Below are 25,041 nucleotides of genomic sequence, written 5' to 3'. Positions count from 1 at the left end.
ATTCAGAATAAGGATAATAAAAAATCTGGAAGTTTGGATTTTTTCTAAACTTCTGCAACAATGAATGGATTTTTATTTGAAAAATACCTTTAAAAATCTTATACAGCTATTCAAAAGAATGAAAAAACCCCATGGTAACAGCTAATAAAGGTACAGAAATATGGAAATGCGGGGGTAAATGAGTGTAAACAAATGCACTGAAACCCTTCTTTTTCAAGTAGCTTGACAGAAATGGGAATTGCTAGAAATTTCCTTGTGGGGGCTGGTCATCTTCAAGGAGGGCAGGAGGAAGAAGATCCTGTCTGATTTACATGTCTGTCAGTCTGGTTTCAGTGCTGGTGAAGGTTATGGAGCAGATCTTCTTGAGTGCCATCACATTCACATCCTGGTCAAAAAGGGAGTGAGGGAACTGAGTGCACCTTCCCTTTGCAGGAGACTCCATGCTGGGTGGGACTGTTGATCTGCTTGATGGTAGGAAGGCTCTGCAGAGGGACCTGGACTGTTCAGGTACTTCTGTCACTTTCAGTTCTCACAGAATCATAGAATCATAGAATGGTTTGACTTGGAAGGGATGTTTGAAGGTCATCTAGTCCAACTTGAGTATGAGTATGTTCCTAGGTACCCACTTCCACACACACTGCACGGCCATATCAACTTGCACTTGGGCCACAACAGCCCTGGGTAACAGTAAAGGCTTGGGGAAGAGTGTGTGGAAAGCTGTCTGGTGGAAAAGGACCTGAAGATGCTGGTTGACATCTGGCTAATAGGAGCCAGCAGTGTGCCCAGGTGGCCAAGAAGGCCAAAAGCATCCTGGCTTTTATCAGGAACAGTGTTGCCAGCAGGACTAAGAGAAGCATTTTCCCCCTGTACTTGGCATTGGTGAGGCCTCACCTCAACTGCTGTGTTCAGTTTTGGGCCCCTTGCTACAAAGACATTGAGGTGCTGAAGCAAGTGCAAAGAAGGGCAACAAAGCTTATAAGGAGTCTAGAGCACAAGTCCCTTGAAGAGAAGATGGGGGAAGCAGGAGAAAAGAAGACTGAGGGGAGACCTTAATCACTCTCTAGAACTCGGTGACAGGAAGTTCGACCCAGGTGGGTGTCAGTCTCTTCTCCCAAGTGTGAAGTGATAGAAAAGTGGAAAAGGCCTCAAGGTCTGCCAGGGGAGGTTTAGATTACATATTTGGACAAAAATTTTCACTGAATAAGCTGTCAAGTACTGTAACAGGCTCCCAAGGGAAGTGGTTGAGTCACCACCCCTGAAGTTATTGAAAAGACACATAGTTGTGGCACATAGGGATGTGGTTTAATGGTGGGCTTGGCAGTGTTTGGTTTACAGTTGAACTCAATGATCTTAAGGGTCTTTTCCAACCTAAATGATTCTGTGATTGTATGATTTCAGAGATGAATAATTTTTATGCTTGCTTTCATGTATTTGTGCTTCTGATAGGAAGGTACTGGTGCTCTGTATGTTTGTGTAGCTAGGCCACTTGAAGCCATAGTTCGCATTTCTCATTGGCCAGAGGTAGCAGAGAAATAGTTTGTGTTAAGAAGTGGTTGTTTAATTTTGGGTTCAGAGATTATTTTTTTGGACCACTGGTTGCATTGGCTAAACAACAGAAATATTGAGTGCAGTTTGTAATACCGGACGTAACCCCCCCTTAAACAGTCATCTGTTAAAAATGCATGAAAACAAAGCTGCAAATCTTTCTTCCCTCATATATTCATTTATATACTTATTTATACTTTGCCAACCATGTAACTTGGTTTTGTAACTACGAAAGGTTGCTAAACTGGGGCTTAAAAGTGAGAGCAGAAAAATGTACAGTAGGTAAGTAACATACACTGCTGTGCAACCAAAATGTTGGCTTAGAGCCTCAAAGTGTCTAGGTTTGTTTCTGCTAAATCCTTTTCCAAAAACTGTATTCTTAAAAAATGCATGCATCAGACTAGTCTGGATGTTCCAACCAAAGCCAAATGACATTCATACATCATCTCAACCAGTGTGTGACTGGAATTATTTTGTGATATTTCATTCAAGAAGAGAAATGGAGTAGTTCTAGTAATTCTCACTGTCTGTGAAGCTGTGATCTTAAGATAAACTATTAGAAATCTTTGCCGTTTTCCCTTCTTCGTAGGATGGGGGTGGTAAACTCAAGATCACCGCTGATATTGAGGATGGTCTTGTTCTGGGTTAGGAACTGTGCTCCATGGCTTGTGGAACACTTCAGTGCCCCCTGGGCCATGCTTTGACATAAAGGCTGTTCATTTGTTTTACCCTGTAGAGCTCACATAACCTTTGTTAGTGTGTGGCACTTCATCCATGTGAATGCTACTCAGAAGTTGCTTTTTCAGCAGAGGAAAAGTTTGAGTACATAATGCTTCTAGTTGCTAGTGCAGGAATCCCAGTTATTTGCTATTTTAGCATTAGTCTTATTTCTTTCTTTTGAATTCCTTAAATTTTGCAAGATTTGTTCTAGTAAATTTGTTCTAGCAGTACAAATCATGTTCAGAAATCCTGTTTCTGAAGTCATGCAAGCAGGGGGACGACATTCCTTATATATACCTGGTGTGCAGATGCATGTTCCCATCATATGATCCAAAAAATGAGCTTTTTGCATTGGTTCCCTCAGACTTTCGGTGTCTGCTTTGACACCTCAAAAGTGGCTTTTCTGTGTATGATGGACAGATCAGAAGACACTTTGAAGCTACTGCAAAAAGACATCTGCCATTTCAGGGTTTTTTGTTGTTGTTGTTGCTGGAAAGCAAGGTGGGCATTGGATTACACTGTAATAGGAGTGAATCACTCCTGGTCAGTGCACTGGGATGAGTTTGGGCTGGGCGAAATCAGTTTTGAAGAGAAATTCCCCAGTTATTATCATATCATGCAAAAAGAAGGAGGGGGGTGTTGACTGGAAGTTCTCTAAGATGGACCTTGAATAGCAGATGCTGTGGGTTTGTCTGCATTCATCTCTGTATCCTCACTGGACTAAGAGAAGTGGTGTTAGAGGGTTGCATCATTGGATCACCAGGAGCATTTCTCAGCAGCTGCACACTGAAGTTTGTTGCTCTTGCTGCCTGTGAATAATGGACCTTGGAGTACACCACAGGTGTCAGCAGTGTATTTTTTGGTTAACAAACTGCATGCTTAAATTTAAGAGAACTTGGGCCATGTAAGTATGTGGCTCTAGGTCTGAAATTTTCTGTTTGAGGCAGTGTTCGTAGGTTGGCTTGCTTTTGTGTTGTTGGGGGTTTTTTTGGTCGTTTTTGTTTGGTTTTTTTTTTCCTAAATTCTTCAACTTTCCTGACAGTTGGTATAGTTCTCTCACCATCTGCAGAGCTAAAGTGGAGGCTTTCCCAATCACATGAAGATGCTCAGTTTTGGTGAACTATAAATCTTAAAGCATTGCTCAGTTGGAGTTCTGACTTACCCTGCCTCTGGTGCAAAATTGACAGCCTTTAGACTTTCCAGTAGTAGAGATTGCCTCAAAAGAGTCCTGTCTGGGATGGGAGCAGCAGGCACATGTATTTTGACTTTCTAGTCATGCTTTAAGGCTTATCTAGTAGTGCAGACTCCTGCTGTGAGAGGGAGCTGGACTTGTGCCATTAGCCAAGTGTTATTTAGTGCATGTGCCTAGTGAGTGTTTTGGGAAGCATTTTGTAAGCTGACAATAAATAAGGAGAAATCAATCCAGGTTCAGAATTTTTTTGATGTAGCTTTCTTGTAGGGGAAACAAGCCAAGAGACACTGTGAAGGACACAAACAGCACATGTATATATGAATGCTGTTGCTTCTGGAATGTGGAGAAAACTGGGATTTCTAAGATTAGTTTTAAGGAACTGTCCGTCAATGCAAGCTCTTCTGGCTGTAAATGGTGTGAGTATGAACTGATAAACCCAGATACAGACTTGTTTGAGAGCTAGGTTGATGTGGTAGTGGTACTGAGGAGAAATAGTTTGCTTTTGTGCTATTATGTATTTTGACCTGTTGCATCCTCCTGCTTTGCAGGGATCAGAAAAAGTCACTGAAAAGTTGGCTGGTCAGTTCCATCTCACAATTTCAATTCCTAGCTGTTTTTATTCTGCACCACAAAATTCTTAGTTTCCTTTGAGACTGCATTCTTCACATAATCAGGAGTAACATCTGCTATTAGAGAACAACTTCAGTTTTGCAGGAGAGCCCAGTCAATACATGAAAAAAATCAAGGATTAAGCTGAGCCAGGGTTAGGTGATGTGGGAGTTGCAGGACTGGAGATGTAAGGCCAGGGCAAGAAAAGCTATGCTAAAGGAGATCAAAGGTTCAGTTAGTTTAGTCACCTGGCTATGGTGTCTTCTCTGGCCCTTGTCAGGGAAAATGCTTAAGGATGAGGTGAGAATAAAGTTTGCATCCCAATTATTGTTGTGTAAGCTCTGGTAGCTCTCTAGGTAGAGCTATGTCCCTGATAGGGTCTTGCCCTGTTCTTGGCTTCTGGAGGGCGTGAAATTTTGTACAGACACAGGGAGTGGGCTCAAGAGGATTTGTGTCACTGTGTCAGTGACAGGAGAATGTGATTGTGACAAGAGAGGATTGATGCAAGTTTAGGTCCCTACTATTGGAATCGCATAGGTTTTTGACACTGAGCAGAGGAACAGAACCTGCCCTGGGAGCAGCAAATGCAGCCTTAATGCCTCTTCCCAGCTGAGCATGGATGGTCAAGTTGGTTGTCTTCTGGAGCCTGTGAATCTCACCCACTACTGTGGAGATGCAGGGCCATGGATGGGCGGAGTTTATTCTCCTAATGCTCAGTAGTTTCCAGCTATTTACAATCCAAGTAAGTCAGCATTCCCTGCTCTGGAAGAAACGTATCTTTCTGAATTGCCATGTGTTGTGCCACTCACCCTAGAGGAACTAGCACTTCCTGGGGCCTCTTTCCAGCCTGCTTCTCAAGTAAGTCTTCAGGCAACAATAAGCTTCCAGTGTAATTTTCAGAACCAGATTTTATCTTTTTTTTGGTATTGCTTTCCCAGATGTTTCAAGAGAGATAAGGGTTCTTATTCTTTAAAGCACCTTTCTAGGCTGTGAATTATCTTGATCAGAGAGGGGAGGTGATGGTGTTTTGTTGTAATTTTAATGCTTTAATAACTGTTTTTGTATTTCAAATGTTATTCAGGATTATTGATAAACAAACTTCATGCTTTGAAAGCAACTTCTTAGTCAAGTGAGACAATAATTCCCTTTTCTTTTAACATTGCTATTGTCTACAAGGGCATACTGGAGCACAGATGCCAAGAACCTAAGTGCAATTCCTTTTATGTAGCACTGTCCTTCAGATTTATTTTTAAGTCTGGGTGAAATAGAGGCTAGAAATGCTTTGTTTGAGAAAATATAAAGTCAGTAAAAATATGGAAAAGTCCTCTTCTAATATGGGAATCACATTTAAAAAGTGGGGACAATCATGTCTCTCTGCCTTAGATAACAACTTGTGAACACTGTTTTAGTGTTGGAAGTGAAATAATGTGGTTTCAGAACTTGTTCCAACTTTCAGACAAACCAAGAAAAATCCCAGAGGGAGGGAAGGAAGGGAATGCACTTGAAGTAAGCTTTTTGTATGAGTTCAGCCCAGTTCACAGTAAAGTTTAGATATATGAGGGTTTGGGGTTTTTTTTGTGTTTAGTTTTTGGGACAGTTTATGGGATAATAGAATTCATCAACTGCCAGGAGAAATTTTGGCATTAGTCTGGCTTGGCCTGCTTCTTCACTGGCTTGCACCATGTGTAAATGCAGATCTACATGAAATGTCACTAAATCACAGCTGTAACTGTTTTTTTACTGTGTGCATTATGCAGCATGGAAACAATGTGGTTAGCTTGGTTAGCTCTTGATGAATAAATTGCTCTGACCAGCTGAAGAAAGTGTCGCTAATTAGATGACGGACTTCAATACAGCCCTCTAAAATACCCAGTGCAACTCATTTGTCAGAAGGATGAGTACCAGCTTATGTTGCTTCCAGTCTTTAAGTGAACCAGTATTAAATAACTATATGAAAGAAAAAATAATGTCTGTAAAGTGAAAAAACTACAAGCTTTGCAATTCACCCTTATCCAAAATTTTCCATTGTCTTTGATTATGAAATAAATACAAATTAGTGAACAACTAGAGAAAAGTGGGGTTTGGGATTTACCTACTGCATTTCAAAGCCAGATGAAAATACACTGACTAATAGTGATAGATCAGGCCCTTAAGTTTGTTACAGCAATGAGTTAAGGAACATGCAGAAGAAGAGGAAAGGGCACGGAATGTAACTTCTTTGAGGCACCACTGAAGTACCACTGACTCATTTTAGTTTTGGTCTGCATTATAATGATATTGAAGCCATCTGGCCTTTCACAGGCTGGCTCATTTTTTTACTGTAAAGTTAAAAAATACAAGGCTTTCAATTGTATTAGCATAATAGTATGCCTAAGCATTTAGGCAGCAGTATTTCAAAAACAAGCTAGCTTATGTTAAGACTGAAAATATCTACTAAGATGTTCATATCATTGAAGTCTGAAGAACTCTTGGACAAGTAAAGTTTGTAGTTTCTGGGTTTTGTCTCTTAATTCAAACGTAATGGTCTGTTACTGGAATTTACATGTGCGTAGAAACAGAAAATACTCTCCAAGAAAGGACTTTAAACGTGGTGTATTTGAGACTGTATGGTTATTTCACAACAGTGGTATTGGTCTGTTACTAAGGCTCTTTATATCTCTCTTAAACAGCTTCTTACAAAAGACCAAGCCTCTTGCTTTGGTCTCTGGTCTTGGCTGGATTTTCGTGTCACATTACTAACTCTAGGATAGTTTGAAGGTAAATAATTTAAATAATATCAAGGTTCAAGTGAGGGGGGAGAAACAGAAGAGCAGCTGTGAGAAACTCAGTATGGATATGTATATTGCATTAAGGGTAAGGTTTTATGCAGTTCTTGATGCCTGGATTGGAAGCAGAAAAGAGCAGTAAAGCTGGATATCACATTGCAAGTAACCAGTGGGTGATTTTATTAGCCCAGCTGAAGTGTGCAGCAGATGCATGTCTCTATCAGGGAATAACGGCACTGATGATTGGTGGTATGTCTGGTCTATGACAGGGTTTCTGATTTCTGGCTTTTGCTGATGCTGCCGGAGGGGAAATATGACATCAGATTCAGTAAAGTGGACTTTGAGCCAAATGTACTTAAAGCTTGTATAAGTGAAATGGTCAATGCATGGAAAGTGTGTACATCAGTTAACCATCTCCATGGCCTCCATACTAAACACAAATTTTGAAAGGATCGATAATCTGTATTATGACAGGATGTTTTCTGTGTTTCATGGACCAGAAAACTAAATAGCTTGCTAAAAATGAGGGAGGCTAAGGCAGACTAGGAAACTGATCTGAGTTTTATAGATCATAATTTAGTGACTTAGCCTTTGAATCATGCTTTTTCCTAAACAGTATAATTTAGAATGATGTATTCTGCTCTGGCAGTGAATCACAGTATAATAGAGGACAAAGAAATATCCAAAGCTTCTCATGACAGCTGACACACTACATTTTTATGTCTTATGTAAAAGACTTTTACACGAGACTTGCGTGGTTTGCACTTTGTCATGCCAGCAAGGAAAGGAAACATTTCCTGCAGGAAAGCAATACAAGTTCATTAGTCATCAGAAGGTGTGATGGCATATGGAGTGCTAGATTGCATTGCCCATCTGTGAGCTGGTCCCTTAAGAGAAGGGCCAGGCTATACCAGATCATAAGCAGTTGCGGCAGATCCCCACAGGTTAGAGGGTGAGGTGTGGGAGATGAGGTTTCTTGCCTCAATTGAGAAATGAAGTGTTACAACAGCTTCAGCTAAATGGGAGGTTTCTACTTTTGCAGCTGGCCGGTTAGCAACAAGTTCTGAGTTACATTAAGGGTTGTCAATGTTGTCCATTGGAGTTACATGTGAGCACTACATTGCTGCTGCTGTGGATGTTTTCTGGTGTCATCCAGCAGCATTTCTTTACCTTTCAACAGGTAAACTATAGGCAGCTGATTTTATCTGTCCTTCTTTAATCCATGCAAAGATCCAGAGTGTCGGATTTTTATCCTGATTGTTGAATAAGCTGCCAATCACCATAGTCTTTCATGTACGCTAGTGAGGAGTGAGACAAGGTGTGAGCACTCAGAAGCCTCCTTTAGCACTGTCTGAAAGCTTGAAGGCACCAGTAGTTTCATCCACCCACCCAAAATCATCTAAGAGAGAATATAGGAAGTTAAAAGTGAGATAAATATACTGAAGACTGGAGGGAGGACAAGCTGTTTAGATTGCTACCCTCAATCACTGCTGGCAGACGAGGGAGTTAATGCTAGAAGATTAGCTCTAACTCTTCACAGAGTATTGCTTCAGGAAGTGTCTAGTGCGCAGCTCAGAAGTTGTTTGGCTGATTTGGTTTCCAACACTTGAGCAAAAGTGAAGGAAAATGTGTACTCAGAAAGAGCACAAGTATTATGCTGCTCACAGGCAAATGAGTGAAATTTACAGCAATGAAAACCAAATCTTACTGCTAAGCCACAGAGTAAAACTTGTTTGCTACTGTTCTATTGTGTATGACACTTGTTAAAAAGAATACAGTCTTGGTAGTAGTATTTGCATCCAGTCTGAATGAGTTTTTGTTGGAGACTGAAGTGAACTGATAAAATTGGCTTCTGGGCAGGGTGTTTTTTCACTGCTGCAGTGTTTTGGATCCTGTTTCATTTAGTGTTTTTCACTACTAAACTAGATGAGAACAAGCTCATTATGGAAATACGTGAGTAATTGCAGTTGAAAGCAGCACATGAAGAAGACAGGAGCCCATACAGCGAAATGAACTTTATTTGGATAAAGCTAAACTAATAGGTTGGGTCTGAACTGTAGAATTGTTCAAAAGGCAGTTGTTTTTTCTGAAGAGAGATTTAAAATGTGACAATACAGGAAGAGACCAGGAGGGTAGCAGTAGACCAGGAGGGTAGCAGTGGCTGGGATTTTGACAGGCGAGGCAGCTTGGAAGAAGGTCACTGCTGCAGGCTGCAGCCACGTGCTCAGAAGTATGGTGTGTTGCTTGGAGATGGTAGTCTGGTGTGGCTGCAAATGAGGCATGGTATTCATTGGCACTGGAAATACAGAAAGAGGAGCTGGAAGTGAGATGATTAATACAACTAAGGTTATGTGTCTGTGAGGAGTAGTGAAGCAACTGGGTGCAACTCTGAGAACTGGGCTTAGATAAACAGGAGGTGACACTAACATGGAAATGTATCAATGGTGAATTAATTTACTACATGATTCAAAGAAAAGAACTTGGTAAAGATCCCTCTGACCTCCTTTAAACATGGATTGGGAAGAGTGCAGCATTGTAAAACAAAGTTATCACTCCACCAGGTGGGTTCCCTGCCTGATCTCAGAATCCTTCTCTTCCCATCCTTTACTCATCTTCAGGAAACCTGAAATATAAGGTAAAAAATATCTATTATTTTTCAACCAGCCTCAGTTGCAGTAATGAATGCTAAATCACAATACTTGTGTAAAAATTTGAGGACTCATAGAGCTGTTGCTCTATAAAAATTGATGCTGTTAATGCCTTATATAGGGTGGTGGGGTGGAGGAAGTAGTTTCCCATGCTGAATAAAAAGCCTGGGCAAGCACTGGAAGAATGAATCTTCTTACATGACTTGATGTTCTCTCTGAGCTCCTGTCTGCAGGGGCAACTTAAATGCTGACAGGAAGTAATGTTCTTTTACTGAAAAGTTTTATACTGAGTAGCTCCATCTGTTAAAGCGTCAAGGTCTGTGACCTAGGATTCACTCCCTTGATGGTTGTGTGGCAGAGCATAGCCAGTGGAATTACAGCTTGATAATTATGCAAAAATAACTCCTCATCAAGAAGCAAATTTTGAATTCTTGTTCTTTGACCAGTGAGGTTTTTCTGCATGAACAGACCTGCTGGTGAAACTAGTCATGGGTGTAATTCAGGTGAGTATTCATGCCTTAATGCTTTGCTGGAGTTAAGGCACCTTCTGTCTTAGAAGGTAATCTAAGTAAGGAAAATGTGAGGAAATATATTAACAGCCAAATGCAGTGCCACTTTCCTAGTTGCAGAAATACTGTGAGGTTAACTGTTCATGAGCTGTGGGGAACACCTGACCAAACACTGTACGGGGGTGGTTCCTGGGCAGCCATGCTGCCTCCAGCTTGCTACCCATCAGACTTGAGCTATGCAGGCTGAAACATTATTTTTGGCCACTTAAAATGGCCAAAACTTACTTTAGCCTTAACTGCATGAAAGAACCTGTGCAAAATCCAGGCTGTGAGAAAAATTAGCCCCTCCATGTGTGGTTCAGGGGTGCTGATCATATTCCGTGTTGCAGAAATCCTTCCATAAGAGGAAGGCAAACCAGAGGCTTACTAATGTGGCAGTCAATCTCCCTTTCTGAGGCTCATCTTGTAAAAATACAATACAATATAAACAATAAAGTTTTAATTAATACAGTTCTTGAATATGTGTGTTAAAATGCTACAGTGCCTATCAGTGAGACCACATGATAGCAAATTACCACCTTCTCCTTCAGAGAGTGGAGCTTGTTTTCTGAACTGTTCCTTCATCGGTAAAGAAAAGAAGGAACCAAGCTAACCCCCACACAATTGTCACAGTATTTTTTTTACTCTGTTCATAGTACCTGAACATACTATCTTCAATCCCTCACACAGTCTTCACTTCACTGTCGTAAAGACATTATGCCTTTCAAAGAGTATTTTAGACTCAATGTGTTTCTTTTCTCCATAATCACAGTCTCTGGTTACATAAGAAGAGGCTATTACTGTGTACTATGTCAAAATGGGATTTCAAAGCCTGGAGAAGAGCAAATGGTGAGGAATTGCTTATGCAAGCCAAAGGGAGGACAGGAGAGCTGGCAGGATCAGGAAGGGAGGCTGAAATCTTTACTACTCTTGTGCCTTTAGTTCTCAGTATCTTTGGAGGTCAGTTGAAGTTGATGTTCTGTAACCTATTCTATGACCTGATCTTTTAAAGCTTTTAATGACACATTCTGACACTAGGCGTTATGCAGTCCCAAGGAGACCACTTGCTACACCAAGACCATGGAGAAGGTTTGTGTAACGAGATCCTCTGAGATTCATGTTTTTTATGGAATTCTCTTCCTACAGAGTATGAAAATGCTTCTGAGTCTGATTAAAGAATATGAACAGTGTTTCAGGATGGCTCTTCAGATGGAACAAAACTGACAAGATGCTCTGAGGGTAGCCAGAAATGAAATATAAACGTAATTTTTACTCCATATATATTCAGTTTGGAATTAAACTTCTTTTTAGTAATGAGACTGCTCATGCAGCTGATAGATTGAGAAGTTAAATCTCTTAAAGAGAGATCATGCAATTTTTTTGCAGAAAAAAACCCCAGTCTATCTCAGCATGAGGTTTTGGGTTGCTATAGGGTCTGTAGATTGGAATAACTCTGTGGCTTGAACTGATTTATTTCTCTGTGCTGTGCAACAGTAGAACATAAATAAACATTACCTATTGTGGCCTCAGAGGTAAAGAGATGCTGATGTGAAAACCCATAAAACTGTTATATCTTTTTCAATAAATTCCACATTGTCAGGAAAAGAAATGTTTTTTCATTTGCGGTCAAGAAAAAAAATACTTCCTTTGATGTATAAAAATAAGCATTTTGTCATTAAAACGTAAAACAAAATTCCTTGAGTCATGATCCAGTTTAAATGTATTGATTCAGTAATGGCAAGGTATATCAAACACAGAATTTATTTCAAGCCAAAACCACTGTATAAACAGCTATACTGCCATGTCCCCGTTGTCTTGCTCTCCAAGAGCTGACCATATGCAGTCATAGGGATGAGCATAAACAGAGACAAGCTGCTACCTCCCTTGTACAATCTTGCAGTTTCCAGCTATGAAAAATGGCACCAGCTTTGCTTTCATTTCACTGAAATATTTATGCATCTTTTAAATCTGTTGATGATGCTGGATGGAGAGATGCATGCTTTTTCAACACCATGGCAGGTGTTCAGCTAGTTGTATTCAAAAACTCTCTAAGGTGAGAGTAGCTTTCTGTTCTGTGGGTTCTTACAGATCTTGAGGGATTTTCTAATTTCTGTCTGGGTCATTTTACAAATAGAACATTTCTTGTAAAAGATTAATTTTCAAGGAGCTGAATGATCCTGTACAGGAGGCTGTACTCCGTTGAAGCTCTAGATATTAGGCTCCAATATTAAATGTATTTATAAAATAAACAGATCTCTAGTTGAAAGCTTCACTTTCTGTGAAATCTATAATTTTGACTTTTTTTTTTTATAAAACACAACTCTTATTAAATACACATGTATTTGGTGAGTGTGGACTATAGATCAGAAGTAGGACTCTTGACAAAGAGCCAAGATGAGCTGGAAATACACAAGAACTAAGTACATTTCTGCCTTCAGTGTTTTAAATCCACTGCTCTTGTGGAGGTGATTGTTGTAGGCTGGTTTTGTTGAACAGCCTGTATCAAGTACTAATATGATTTCAGTATGAATCTCTATATATTGTCTCAATTCCACAGTTTGTTTCTGCTGTGTAAACCAACCATGTAAGATTACTTCCCTCTAAAATAGCACCTTGCAGTCATTCTTGAACAATAAAATGTGAAGTTTGAATTGACAGGTGATCACACTTAGTAAATTTATCTCTTACTGATTTAAGTAACTACAAATATTTCAGGAAATGGACAAGATGTCTTGTTAGCTCAGGATCAATGATCTAACAAAAATCATCCTTTTTCTATAACCTGCAGGACCTGGAAAGTGGTAGTATCGCCACTTTGCTGAGGCTTCTGATATCTTTGCCAGAAACCAAACCATGATCACTTCTTTTTATTAAAAATAAAAAAAACCGCAAAACATAGAAAAGGCAGAAGCTACTCCTCACTAAGTTTTTAAAGATATTCCACTACAATGCCAGTTTTGCAGTGTGTTTCAGAGGACATTCTACCTGCATTGTTAAATGATTGGTGAGTTCGTGATGTGAAGCAGTGAGCCTTTTTTAGTAGCAATATTTTGGTTTTTAGAAGCCAGAAACAGGCAGTGTTATCTGAAATACTTAATGCGCAGAGAATATGTAGGCCAACACAGCATGCTGTCCAAATTAACAAGGAGTGATAATTGCGGCATAGTTAATCAAGGATGTTTAATCACAGCTACAACATTTTCTTATAACTAGATTATTTTCTCACTTTATTTCTTCCTTCATAATCATTAGACAATAACTACACAATGTATAATTGAGTAGTTTGTAGACTTGCAGAATGCTAGCTTTCCTTACTCTGTCTTTTGACAGTGAAGATGAAAAAATTCATAATGTTTTAAAGATCAAACCATTATTTTTTAATATTGGAACTAGGTAGTTTGTTATTTTCATCCTATTTTGGCAGAAAAAGTGATATTTGGTAAGGATTTCTCTTTGCATATTTTATTTTTCCTTCATTAAACCTAAGATCTCAAATAATGATGGTTTAGAATAAATTTATAAACATAAGAGTGTCATGAGGTAGACTGAGGTAGACAGAACAGCATGTAGCAATGAAAAGCATATTTTCAACTTTAAGTTTTTATGTTTTGGGTTTTTTTGCTAAGGTATAATTCTTCTAGTACCATAGTTGCTTAGGGACAGCTTGTTCTCAGGATGTTTTACAAAAGTGAAATTCTAAAAGCTTACTCATACCCTCAAAACAGAAGAAGTCACAATGTGAATAAGGTGCAATGTGGCTGTAATCCTGGTTCAGTAGGTTAAAAACATTTGGGATATAGTAAATTAGAGGTATGAGAAGGTAGTTCTTGAATGCAGTGACCCAGTGAACTTTCATGAACACTTGCATAACCTTTCTTACCAGAAGCAATTATGTGTGTGAAACTGACCTGTGGGAATTTACTCACCACTGCTCACAGGAAAATAAATTCATGAATCTGGCTGATAAATAGGCTGTGAAATGCAGACAACATTATTAATCCCAGCCAAATTCAGTGATTCAGAGCTAACTGTGGACAAGGCTACAACACATAAAAAGTGAGTTATGTGTTTGGATGCATATAATGCTCTGTCATTCCATGTCATTCTGTGCTCTGTCACTAGAAGTAGGGGAGCATAACTGGAGGGAGGAAAGACTCTGCACTGGTCAGTGAGGACTGGGTTAGGGCTTGCTTGAACAAACTGAAAACACAGAAATCTATGGGCCCTGGTTGTGTGCCTCTATGTGTACTGAGAGAGCTGGCTGATGTTGTTGCTGAGCTGCTCTCCATCATGTTTGAAAAATCATGGAGAACAGGAGCGGTGCCTGGGACTGGAAGAAAGCCAGTGTCTCTCCAGTCTTCAAAAAGGACAACTATAGACCAGTCAGCCTCATCTCCATCCCTGGCAAGGTGATGGAGCAGTGCATTCTGGAGGCCATCTCTAACCACTTGATAGAAAAGAAGGTTATCAGGACTAGGCAGCATGGATTTACTAAGGGGAAATCTTTGACTAACCTGATATTCTTTTAGGAAGGCATGACCAAATGGGTAGATGAACGGAGGGCAGTGGATGTCATATATCTTGACTTAAGTAAAGCTTTTGACACCGCCTCCCATAACATGCTCATAACAAAACTTAAGAAGTGTGGGATAGATGATTAGATTGTGAGATGAATTGATAATTGGCTCAACAACAAGGTTCATAGGGTTATGATCAGCAGCACAGAGTCAAGTTGGAGGCCCCTGGCCAGTGGCATTCCCCAGGGATCAGAACTGGATCCAGTTTTGTTCAGTATCTTCATCAACAACCTGGATGAAGGGATGGAGTGTACCCTCAGCATGTTCACTGATGCAATGAAGCTGGGAGGGGTGGGTGTTACACCAGAATGCTATGCTGCAATCCAGCAAGATCTAGACAGACTGGAGAGCTGGGCAAAAATCAGCCTCAGGAAGTTCAATAAGGACAAGTGTAGAGTCCTAAATCTGGGTGGGAATAACACCAACCACCGGTACAGATTAGGGGATGTCCTGCTAGAAAGAAGCTCCATGGAGCTAGGTATCCTAGGAAGAGTGTGTCCAGCAGATCTAGGGAGGTTCTCCTCCCTCTCTAGTCTGCCCTCCTGGGGCCACACCTGGAATACTGTTCCCAGTTTTGGATTCTCCAGTTCCAGAGAGACTGGAACATAGTGGAGAGAGTCCAATGGAAAGTTACGATGGTGACTGAGGGGCTTGAGCATCTCTTCTATGAACAAAGACTGAGATAACTGAGGCTATTTAGCCTTGCAGACTTTCAAAACCCACCTGGATGCAGCCCTGCTCTAGTTGATCCTTTTTTTGCAGGGGGGTTGGACTAGGTGATCTCTAGAGGTCCCTTCCAACCCTTAATATTCTTTGATTCTTAGAACTCATTGTAATTAACTGTAAAATTGAAAAGCTGAGCTACACAATAATGAAAAAAGAAACCAACCTATAAACCATAAAGGCTGTGGATCTTAAAGGTAATGTGCATGAGAACATTTTTTAATTCCTTATTTATGACACAAACACTGGACTCCAAGAAGCAACTGCTACCTGTATTTATTTATTTTTTGGCTTCAAGGTGCTTAATGGCAGGTGGTGATTTACAGATTGCAAATATTTTTCTGTTGTATTTAACATATTTAGCAAGTAAATACCTGCCAGTTTGGGATCTTGTTGGCATTTGCTGATATAATGTGTATATGAGCTTACCTTAATGGGACGTGGTAAAATTCAACTGTGGGTTTTCAAATGTGTCTGGAATTCACGGAACTATGCTCTGTATAAGTCAGTGCTGAGGTCAATGCCATGTTGTCATAAGCTAGGCCTATGTGAACATTCAGTAAATCTATGTGGGCTTCCCTGAGGACACCAAGTATTTTGTATTTTCAAGGTATTAGGAAAGTGGCTCCATTGTGTGACCACAGTTGTGATGCTTGTCCCTTCCATAATGTAGGGCAAAATACTGTTTCTGGCTGCCCTGATTTCACCATATCTTCTTGAATTCCTAGAGAGGGCATTGAGTAGGAATAGGATGTAACAAATGATTGCAAGGATCCATCGTGGTATTTTTAAGAGGGCCGTGCATGTTGCAAGGTGAATCTTTAAGCTTCCATTTAAAGGAAGGGCCTGCACGCTTTTTCCATTCATATATATGTGTGTGAAAGAAAAAGAATTGATTTAAATTTTTTCTGTGTGTGTATATATATATATATAGCTAATCCATTCAGTTTTTTTCCAAATGTTGAGCTAGGCTTTCACCTATAGTGATAGTCTCAGATATCATCTGCATACAGGTCTTCAGGGTAAAGCAGTAAAAATGCAGTATGACTTTTATGCTCAAAGTTAATCACTACTTAATTGAAACATTGGAGCTGGCAATATTCAATGTTCTTAGCTCTGTGTCAGACACCAGCTGTGCCTCTGATTTGAGAGGTGGTTATTAAAAGTACCTGAAATAATAACTTCACTTCATCAGATATTATAACCAGCTAAACACAGAGCTGTGTAGCTAACTAACCTCCTCAAAGGTGAGTGAAAGTCGTAGTACTACTAGTATCAGCACTGCATGCTCACCTTTCCTCTGGAGAGATGCTTTAGTGACTGGGGTTTTTTGTCTTCAGTTCTCCAAGTTCTCTCTTTGAAACACGTTAAAAATGGACTCTGAGAGGCAGGTTGGTCCCTCCCCCTGCTGTGCATACTCCCAAGCTCTGGAAGATTAAAGAGCCTGGGCTTGCTCTGCTCTCTGTATGTGGGCAGAGATCTTGCATGCTGAAAAGAATAGATAGCAAGCAGATTATTTTAAAGCCTTGATGAATTTTTACAGTTAAATAATCAAACACTTCCTAGCAGCATGTTACTACTTTTGTAACTCAGCATTAGGGTAGACCAACCCTCGTGGTAGGAGAGCCAAGAGTGACCCTGGCAGCTGCTGTGTTATTCTTCTTGCAATGGGACCATGTATGCAAACCCAAGAGGAACTCTAAAAATTAATTTTCTCTTCATTTGTGACTGCCACCAGTAGTGTTATGGCATTCTCTTTTTCTTTCTTTTCACTCTTTTGTCTTTCCATCTCTTGTCCCTGTTTTAGACCGTATCATTTCCAGTGCAGAGGCCACCCTTGTTTTAGCATGCTTAAGTCCTACACTGGGATACTTTCAGTAAAATCCTAAATTCTTTTTAGATAAAACAAACAAAACCCAAACCAAATGAAAAAAAACCAAAAAACAACCAAAAAAACCCCAAACCAAACCAACAAACAAAAAAATCCACAGGGTAAAGAACCGTGCTTTGTATTGCACTAGCTGATGAGGTTTTTTGATGAGTGCATGAGAGGGGGCTTTTCAAGAACTTGAAAACTGTCCTAGGCCAAATTCTGATTGTTTTGAAGTCTGCCTTTTGAAACAAGGCAAAACCTTTCCTCCTCATTAAAACATATTGCCCCTTGAATGACTGAAGAGCTAGGTTTCTCATTATCCTGAAGTAACTGATTAGTTAATAGATATAATAATTTGGACATGCATTAATCACAGAATCATTAGTCCTTGTAAGTTGACTAGGCCATAAGTCAAAGGCCATAAACTTTCCTTTTGTTCCTGAGTTCCAGCCAAAACTATTCAGTCAGGCTGGTGGTCTTCACTGGTGGCTTGTCTTTCAGGTCATGGGAATGGCTTGCTCCATGTGCCTTTAAGACTTCCTCCTTGAAGTATGGCCAGCCTTCCTGGGCTTCTTTGCCCTTCAGGATTTTCTCACAAGGGATACTCTCAATCATGTTGTGAAATAGGCTAAAATCTGCCCTCTGGAAGTCCAAGGTTGTAGTGAAATGAGGCAACCAGGTGCCACTAATTGCTAGGGAGTGAGCATGAGCTTGTGTCAAGCCCACCAGTGCCTAATTAGGGCAGGCCCCCACTGTGCATGAGCAGGACCAGGGGGCCAATAAAAGGTGAGTCCTGAAGCACAGGCTCAGCTCAGTCCTGAAACTTACAATCTTGGCATGCTTGGCTTAACTGCTGCTTTCAGCAGTGCACTACCTTTATTGCTCCACTAGAGCTCATCGCCGTCAGGGTGAGGCTTTGAGGAGTCTCGAACCCGCGGCCCTCAGCATTGCTCGGGGTGTGTAGTTACGTGCTTAGCTGGCTAGTACGCAGTGGGGGCCCACCCTAATTAGGCACAGGTGGGCTTGACACAAGCTCATGCTCACTCCCTGGCAATTAGTGGCACCTGGTTGCCTCATTTCACTACACAAGGTAGCAGTTCTGCTGACTTGCCTCCTTGCTTCTCTAAGAATTGAAAATTCTGTCATTTCATGATTGCTCTGCCCAGGATGGCCTCCAGCACTTACATCGCCCACAAGACCTTCTCTGTTAACAAGCAGCTTTCCCTGGTTGGCTCCCTCCCTGGGTATGTCAGGAAGTTATCCTCTACACCTTCCAGAAACTTCTGGGACTGTTCCCTCTCTGCTCTGTGGTGTTTCCAGCAGACACCTAGGAAGATTAAGTCCCCCATGAGAACAGGGGATAGAAATCATGAGACCTCTCCCAACTGCCTGTAAAATATTTCATCTGTCTCTTCATCCTGTTAGGAAGTCTATAACAAACTCCCACTGTGATATCTACCCTATTGGCTTTCCCCTCAATTTTTATCCATAAACACTGAACACTGTCACGACCATCATTAAGTTCTATACATTCTTGACAACATTCATTGCATGGACACCAACAAATATGTGTATGTATGTATATATTTTTCTGTGTTTGCTCATTCAGGTGATAGCTCCCTGTTTTAAGTTCATAAACAATGCAATTTGAATTTCTTTTGAAGGTTGCACGAGATGTAAGGGACAAATCCAGTGATAAATGATAAAACTAGATAGGGAAAGCTTCTTTAGGAAGTTCATATGTTTTTGTAGGAAACCCTCAAAAGATGAAAAATCCATTTTTTGAGTAAATTCTCCAAATTCTGTTTTCCACATGTGTGGCACTGTTAAACACATGGGCACCCTACAGGAGGTGGTGCAGCTGCAGCAGCAGTACCTGTCATTCTATGACAAGAATCCATGTGGGAACTCTCAGAGAAGATACATAAGTTGTTTGCTCAGGTACTTTCTAGGAGTGATTACTGTACTGCTTGACAAAGAAAAGGCTATATTTGTCACAGTAAATTATTTTTATTTGCTAGGTAGTTAAAAACTTCTTGTAAATTAAGGTACCCAGAAAAGTTAGGTACAGCTACCAGATCATTGCCCAGGCTTTCTACTGTAGTGTTCTGGACATCTTCTGCATATTCAAAAGATAAATGACTTTACTTCCTTTCAGTCATTTTTTTCTATACATAATCCATCTGATTTGGCTGGGAAAAGCTGCTGGGAAAGCAAACCTGAAGAAATGGGGATGATGTTCTGGTGCAGGGTGGCTTTAATTCCCTGTCTCCTCTGCATGTTGAGAGCTGCAGCCCACCTTCCTGCTGAGAGTGGCTGCCAGGCACTTGCACCACCCTCAATGCTTTGGTCTTGCATGTTTGTAAAATTACACTTAAACTCAGTACCTTTGTTTTGGAGTTGTGATCCTTATGAATAACTCAGTGTTGATGCTTCCACTTGGGTTAAGACACTGTAGGATTTAGGGCCCCAGGTCAAATGCCATCTCTGCCTTTTTCAGTAAATATTGCATGCCTTTGGCAAAGCTCCCAACTGTGTGTGGACACACATAAATATGGCACTGTCTGCTCAGGGCAGAGCAGGCTTCTCCAGGACTCATGACTGTTAACAACAACTTCACACAGAAACTTCCCTGGAATACATGTATTTTACCTGGAGACTACATCATTGGTCATCTGAAGCAAAATAAATGCCCATATGCAAAGCCTTCTCTGTGTTTCCTTCACTGTGCTGAAAATCTGCATTGGAGGTTATTATTACTGTTTCCATTTTGGTCCCCTTGTCTTCTGCTCTTGTCTGGTCTCCCCTGCTACAGCTGATTGCGTTGTCTCTTCCTGTCTTTTTCTTTGAGGTTTTTCCTTTTTCCATTTATGAGTTGTGATTTTCAGTATCTTCTGCTCTCCCCCCTCTCTGTGACTGCTGAATATTTGTGCTTGGTGTAATGGTTAGGAACCATTAGCAGGGCAGTCATCTTCAGCCAGGAATCATCATTGCTAAGTATCAGTAATTACTTTCTCTGGATATTTCATCATCAGTCAAAGATATTTCCTCTCCCATCTTGAGAAAAGAGTCATGAGGTGAAAGTAAAGAAAATTCAGAATGCAGCTGCTCTGAGACTGGAATTGGTTAGATAATGTGGTCAGATTACCCACATTAACCTGGTGCCACAGTTTGCTTCCAGATCTAATGTTGTTCTGGTGGGTTTGAAGGGCTTCAGAAATCGCAGTGCTTGTGGAGAAGGAAGCCAGGTCTCAAGGGACAATATCACGAAGGATGTGTGCCAGGTCAGAAGTCTACAAAGGACATATGGATCATACTTTCCAGATGAAATGAGTGATATCTCTTCATCAGCTGGACCAAAGAAGGAGTCTTACTTAATTTCATTGTGATGATGCTTTTGAAGTGAAAGTTTTATATCTATAGACTGAAGAAAATGTACACAAGAACTTTGTTTGCTAGAATTCATTAGAGATAGGGAAATCTTTCAAAGTGTAGAATACAGATGTGGGATTCAACTTGTGGCACTGAAATGGGCACTGCCTTTGGACAAACTCAGTGTCCTTCTACTGCTTCAATTAAATGCTTGTCATACTTCCCAACTTTCTGATGATTGTTCTGTAAGACACTGCTGGATGCATGCTAAGGACATTTTCTATTGAATGGAAGGTAATAGAGCTTTGAAATATTGATGACTAAAACGTTAATTTTTAATTTCCCATCAGTCTGTACTAATTGGAATTCAATGTGCTTTTGTCCAAGACATTTTCTGACATCATGTGGCTTACTGTGGTTACACATTTAAATAAGAATGGAGCTGCAGGATTTTACTTTCTCAGGAGTCCAAACTGTTAGGTTTAACAAAAGAAAACAGTTTTGTTTGCTTCTGTCTGTACTTATACCAGTTACCCAAATTCTGCTTATGCATATTCTATGATTGTTGCCACATAATGCCACTTCCACTGAGCTAATGCAGACATGAGTCTTCAAAGCTCAAGCCACAAACCCTATATTAATAAATGTTTATCCCATATGAACTATGGTCTCCTGTAAGCACAGAAATGAAACTTGCTGGTGGCTAGTTATGTGTTCATCCTTGTGTTGGATCAGCGTTGTGTTATGGCTTCAGTTTTGTGTACCTGCAGTTGTACTTGTGGTTTGGAAGACCTAAGCCAGCTAGAGTGATGGTTGCCTCACTTATTTCCTCCTTCTTGCTTTGGTTGTCTAATGGTTTTGCCTAATTAAGATTCACTTGTTTCCATTATGTCTGTATTTGGAAATACAGAAAGATGGTCACAAATTCTTATTTTCATTAGTGGGACAGAACTTAAAGTACAGTGGAAAAAAAAATGTTAATCTCAGTTTTTTGTAGTCAAGTTTATAATTTAAATTGGATGAAATGAAACTAAGTATTATAGGACTCTATTCTGCCATGACAAAGTATCTTGGTAACACTACAAGAAATAGTTGAAAAGAATGGATAAATGTTTCCTTCTTCCCTGGGAAAATACATTATTCAGTGACTGACACTCTGATATATGCCCGATTGAGCCAAACCACAGTATATTTATTTGGTGTTTTGAATGCGTTTTGGTTTGAGTGAAAGTGAACTGTATTGAACAACAACCACTCAGTAGGTGTGGCTACAAGAAGTTGCTAATAGTAGGTCACCAAAATATATGCTTCACTAGTGGTTATCCAGAAGATCAGTTTCCATTTGCGCAGTTGTCACCAAAACATTCATGTGAGGCTATCTCTGTGTCTCACAAGTTTAGCCACTCCACTGCAAGAGAAGATAAACTTGGACTCTTCTGCTCGGACTTTTCTGCTTGTGCTTCCTTAATGTTTTTTTCCCTGCAAACTGGGGAGATGATTGCTAGTATGTGCATGGTAATAAAGCTTGTCAGGCACAGCCAGCCAGAATTCTTCTGAATTCACATTTAATTTATTCACAGCACAGCATGCAGCAGAGCTGATGGTTGCAAGTTAATGTGCTGTGCTTTAATGAGAACTGTTTTCCTTCCAGGTTTTGAGGTTTATGCTAGTTTTATTTGTCAACCTGGCCAGAGCCATAAGGAATCACAGCCCTGTGCTGAAATATTTTATTTACTTAGCTGATGCTTTTGCCAGAAGAGAAATCTGTGAAGTAATTAAATAGCTCTGCTTCTATTTTAGAACAGGATTTTAAAAAAAAATTTATTGAGCCTGCTGTTTACAGTATGTCCTTGTCAGTGTTCTGGAACAAAAGTATTACCTAGATAAAAATATTCTGTTCACAATTTCTTTGTACTTGTGGAATTAAATTTTCACCTATCTTTGAAAATTGATCCCCTCTTCTCATTCCCTTTGGAGGTGTATATTACTGGGGGAAGGGGCAGGGGGAGAAATGAGTAATATGAAATGCAAATTAAGACATTTCAGTGACAGAGCTGCAAAGTCTCCTGTTAAACTACAGATTATATAGCTCTGCTCAGGTTTTGAAATCCAGTTCATGCCAACTGACTTTTTGTGTTACGACTCAAGTCTTTAACAGTGGCACTTCCTTCTTATCAGCTAATTACTGCATCCATAATGAAAAGCAGATGAACCCTAGTAAAAAATAATAAAAAAGAGGTTATGATGCATGACTAGTGAGACAATTTCTGTCGCATGGTGGTTACATGCAGGGGCTGGGAGGCATCTGGGAGCATCATCCCTGCAGATGGATGTCTGGTGCCAGCCCTTGCAGGTCTGCTCTTCCAGCCAAACCTCGCCCCGAGTTGGCAGAATGTGTGGACACACTGTCTCTTGCAGTAGTTTTGCAGGTTGAACTGCTTAAATAAATCTAAGTGTCCTCTGAGAGGCTTTCATTGATTTATCTAAAGGCAGCTAAAGTATTATTTTAAGAATCACTTGTTTTCACGCAGAAACATTGTTTCTGTAGTCAAAAAAGTGCTTGGAAAGGAATCCTTGAGCTGGAGCTGACATCTGTTTGTGTTAACCTTTAATGTCTAAAGCCTGTCAAACTGAAGGTCAGATTGACCTTTGTCTTCACCATTGTATTTTGCATTATGTTGTCTACAAAATCAAAGTCTGTTCGACGTGCCACCTCTTGCAGCAGGAATAGAGCAATGTTAAGAATCTGCATCGTTCTCTGTCAGTTTTCTGACACTATTTGTGACACAAGCTATTGGATACAAATGCGTTAGTAATTATTAGGAAGTAACTGGTAGATGGTGAGAAACGGCTACAACTGACTTCAGTTTAAATGGGTTTGATGTTAATTATATCTACTCTTTTTTTTTGCTGGTAGTGGAAGGTTGGGGGGAGTGGAGATGGGTTTGGAGGGGAGTGTATGGGATGGAATATGGCACTGAACATTATTGGTTTTGAGAACAGGGACGACCAAATTTATGTCCAGCTCCTCACTGAGAGACTTCAGAAAAAGAGATACAGGGACTATATATGTAAATAATAAGTCAGATAATGTAGTTCATAGAAAGCACAAAGTTGTGGCAGCCTTGTAGCATGTGTTTAAACAAATTTTTAAAATAAAATAAAAAAAAAAAGGTTGGTTTTTAATGCCATGCGTGTGGGAAGAAGTGCATAGATAAAGCATCAGCACATTTGCCTGTGTGTGATGCTTTTTACTTCTAGGCATCTTTCCTTTCTCTTGAACCATGATCTTCCTGTTAGTGTTCCCTGGATGCCAATAGCATATCAAAAGGGAAGGTCATGTATGTTTACTGTGTGGGATTGTGGGGGTGGCTGGGGAAGAGATGGCTTTGCCCCCCAGCAAGTGCCACCTCTTATAGCAAGGGATTCCACACAGCTTCTAGGCTTTCTTTCTCATGTTAATGATAGACCCTTAGATATTAGAGCAGACTGAGATGATTAGCGGTTTACTTGGCAGAATAAAAGATAATTGCTGCCATGTATTGCCAAGTGGTGCTTCCTCCTTAAGAGCTGGCAGCTGAGTTTGTTACCTGTTAATCAGGAATTAATGTGAGTAGCTTAATGAAGAAGCTTAGGGTCCACAAAATTATTAAAAGTTTAAGAGGTTTGTGTTTTTATTAGCCTCCTGCTGTCCAAGAAATAGTCTTTTAAGTGCTTGGTTCCAAATTTCTGTCCAAGGGTGTCCAATCTGACATTACTGTTATTTTTCTTGATGTATTTATAGGAATTCTGGGTCAATTCATTGCTGACAGTGAGTGTTTTCATTGTGTTAATTGGATTTCTATTTTGTTTGGTTTTTTCTTGTTTTTTCTGTTATCAAATTATTTTGGTATTGTTTTAAATTTTGCTCTGTGATGTTTGGTTTTATTTCAGAAATGCTTTTTTTAGTGTGTTTTTGTTTCAATTATCGCCTGTGGAGTTCAGTAGCTGAGTGAAAGTGATGTATTTCTCAGTGTTTGAAATTCCCCACCTAGTTGCCTACAGTAGTTAAAAATGAGTAATACTTAGAGGTTTGGGAGTATACATCTTCTGGGTACAGTGTGTAAAACTGATAATTAAACAGTAATGTGGCTTCATTTTTCTTTGTTTTAAGATTTAAGATTTAATCTCCATTTGGTTCTGTATTCACTTCCAACCAAGTTCCGTACCTTCCCATTGCGGTAGTTTCCTTAGGGCTGTGATAGTCCCAGGCATGTAGAAAAGATAATATCTTTCGAGGACCAACAGCCTTAATTGGAAAAAAAATGGGTAAACATTTAGGTATAAAAAAAACTGTCTGCAGGCCTGAAGTGGAAGCAGCAGACTTCAAGGTAAGTACAGAAATGCAAGATGACATTAATCTAATGCTGGTGCCATATATGAATAAACATAGCCTGAGTAGCTCAATCTGTGAAACATGAAAGTGTCAT

The 25,041-nt window shown here is 40.0% G+C and overlaps 1 protein-coding gene and 1 long non-coding RNA gene across 2 annotated transcripts in view; one reads left to right on the top strand and one right to left on the bottom strand.

The window, feature by feature from the left end:
- Window positions 1-25,041, top strand: part of PLCXD3 (phosphatidylinositol specific phospholipase C X domain containing 3) — a 76,918-nt gene that overhangs the window by 6,447 nt on the left and 45,430 nt on the right. The window lies entirely within an intron of this gene.
- The window catches only part of LOC115599883, a 94,031-nt gene continuing 77,860 nt past the window's right edge, over window positions 8,871-25,041 (bottom strand). Inside the window, exon 3 of the long non-coding RNA XR_003988662.1 lies at window positions 8,871-9,127. This is a non-coding gene — a long non-coding RNA (uncharacterized LOC115599883). The remainder of the gene's footprint in view (window positions 9,128-25,041) is intronic.

Source organism: Calypte anna, chromosome Z (genome assembly GCF_003957555.1).
Source record: "Calypte anna isolate BGI_N300 chromosome Z, bCalAnn1_v1.p, whole genome shotgun sequence".
Classification (NCBI taxonomy): domain Eukaryota; kingdom Metazoa; phylum Chordata; class Aves; order Apodiformes; family Trochilidae; genus Calypte; species Calypte anna.
Note: the sequence above shows the minus strand (reverse complement) of the source record. Positions and strands in the feature narration are given on the sequence as shown.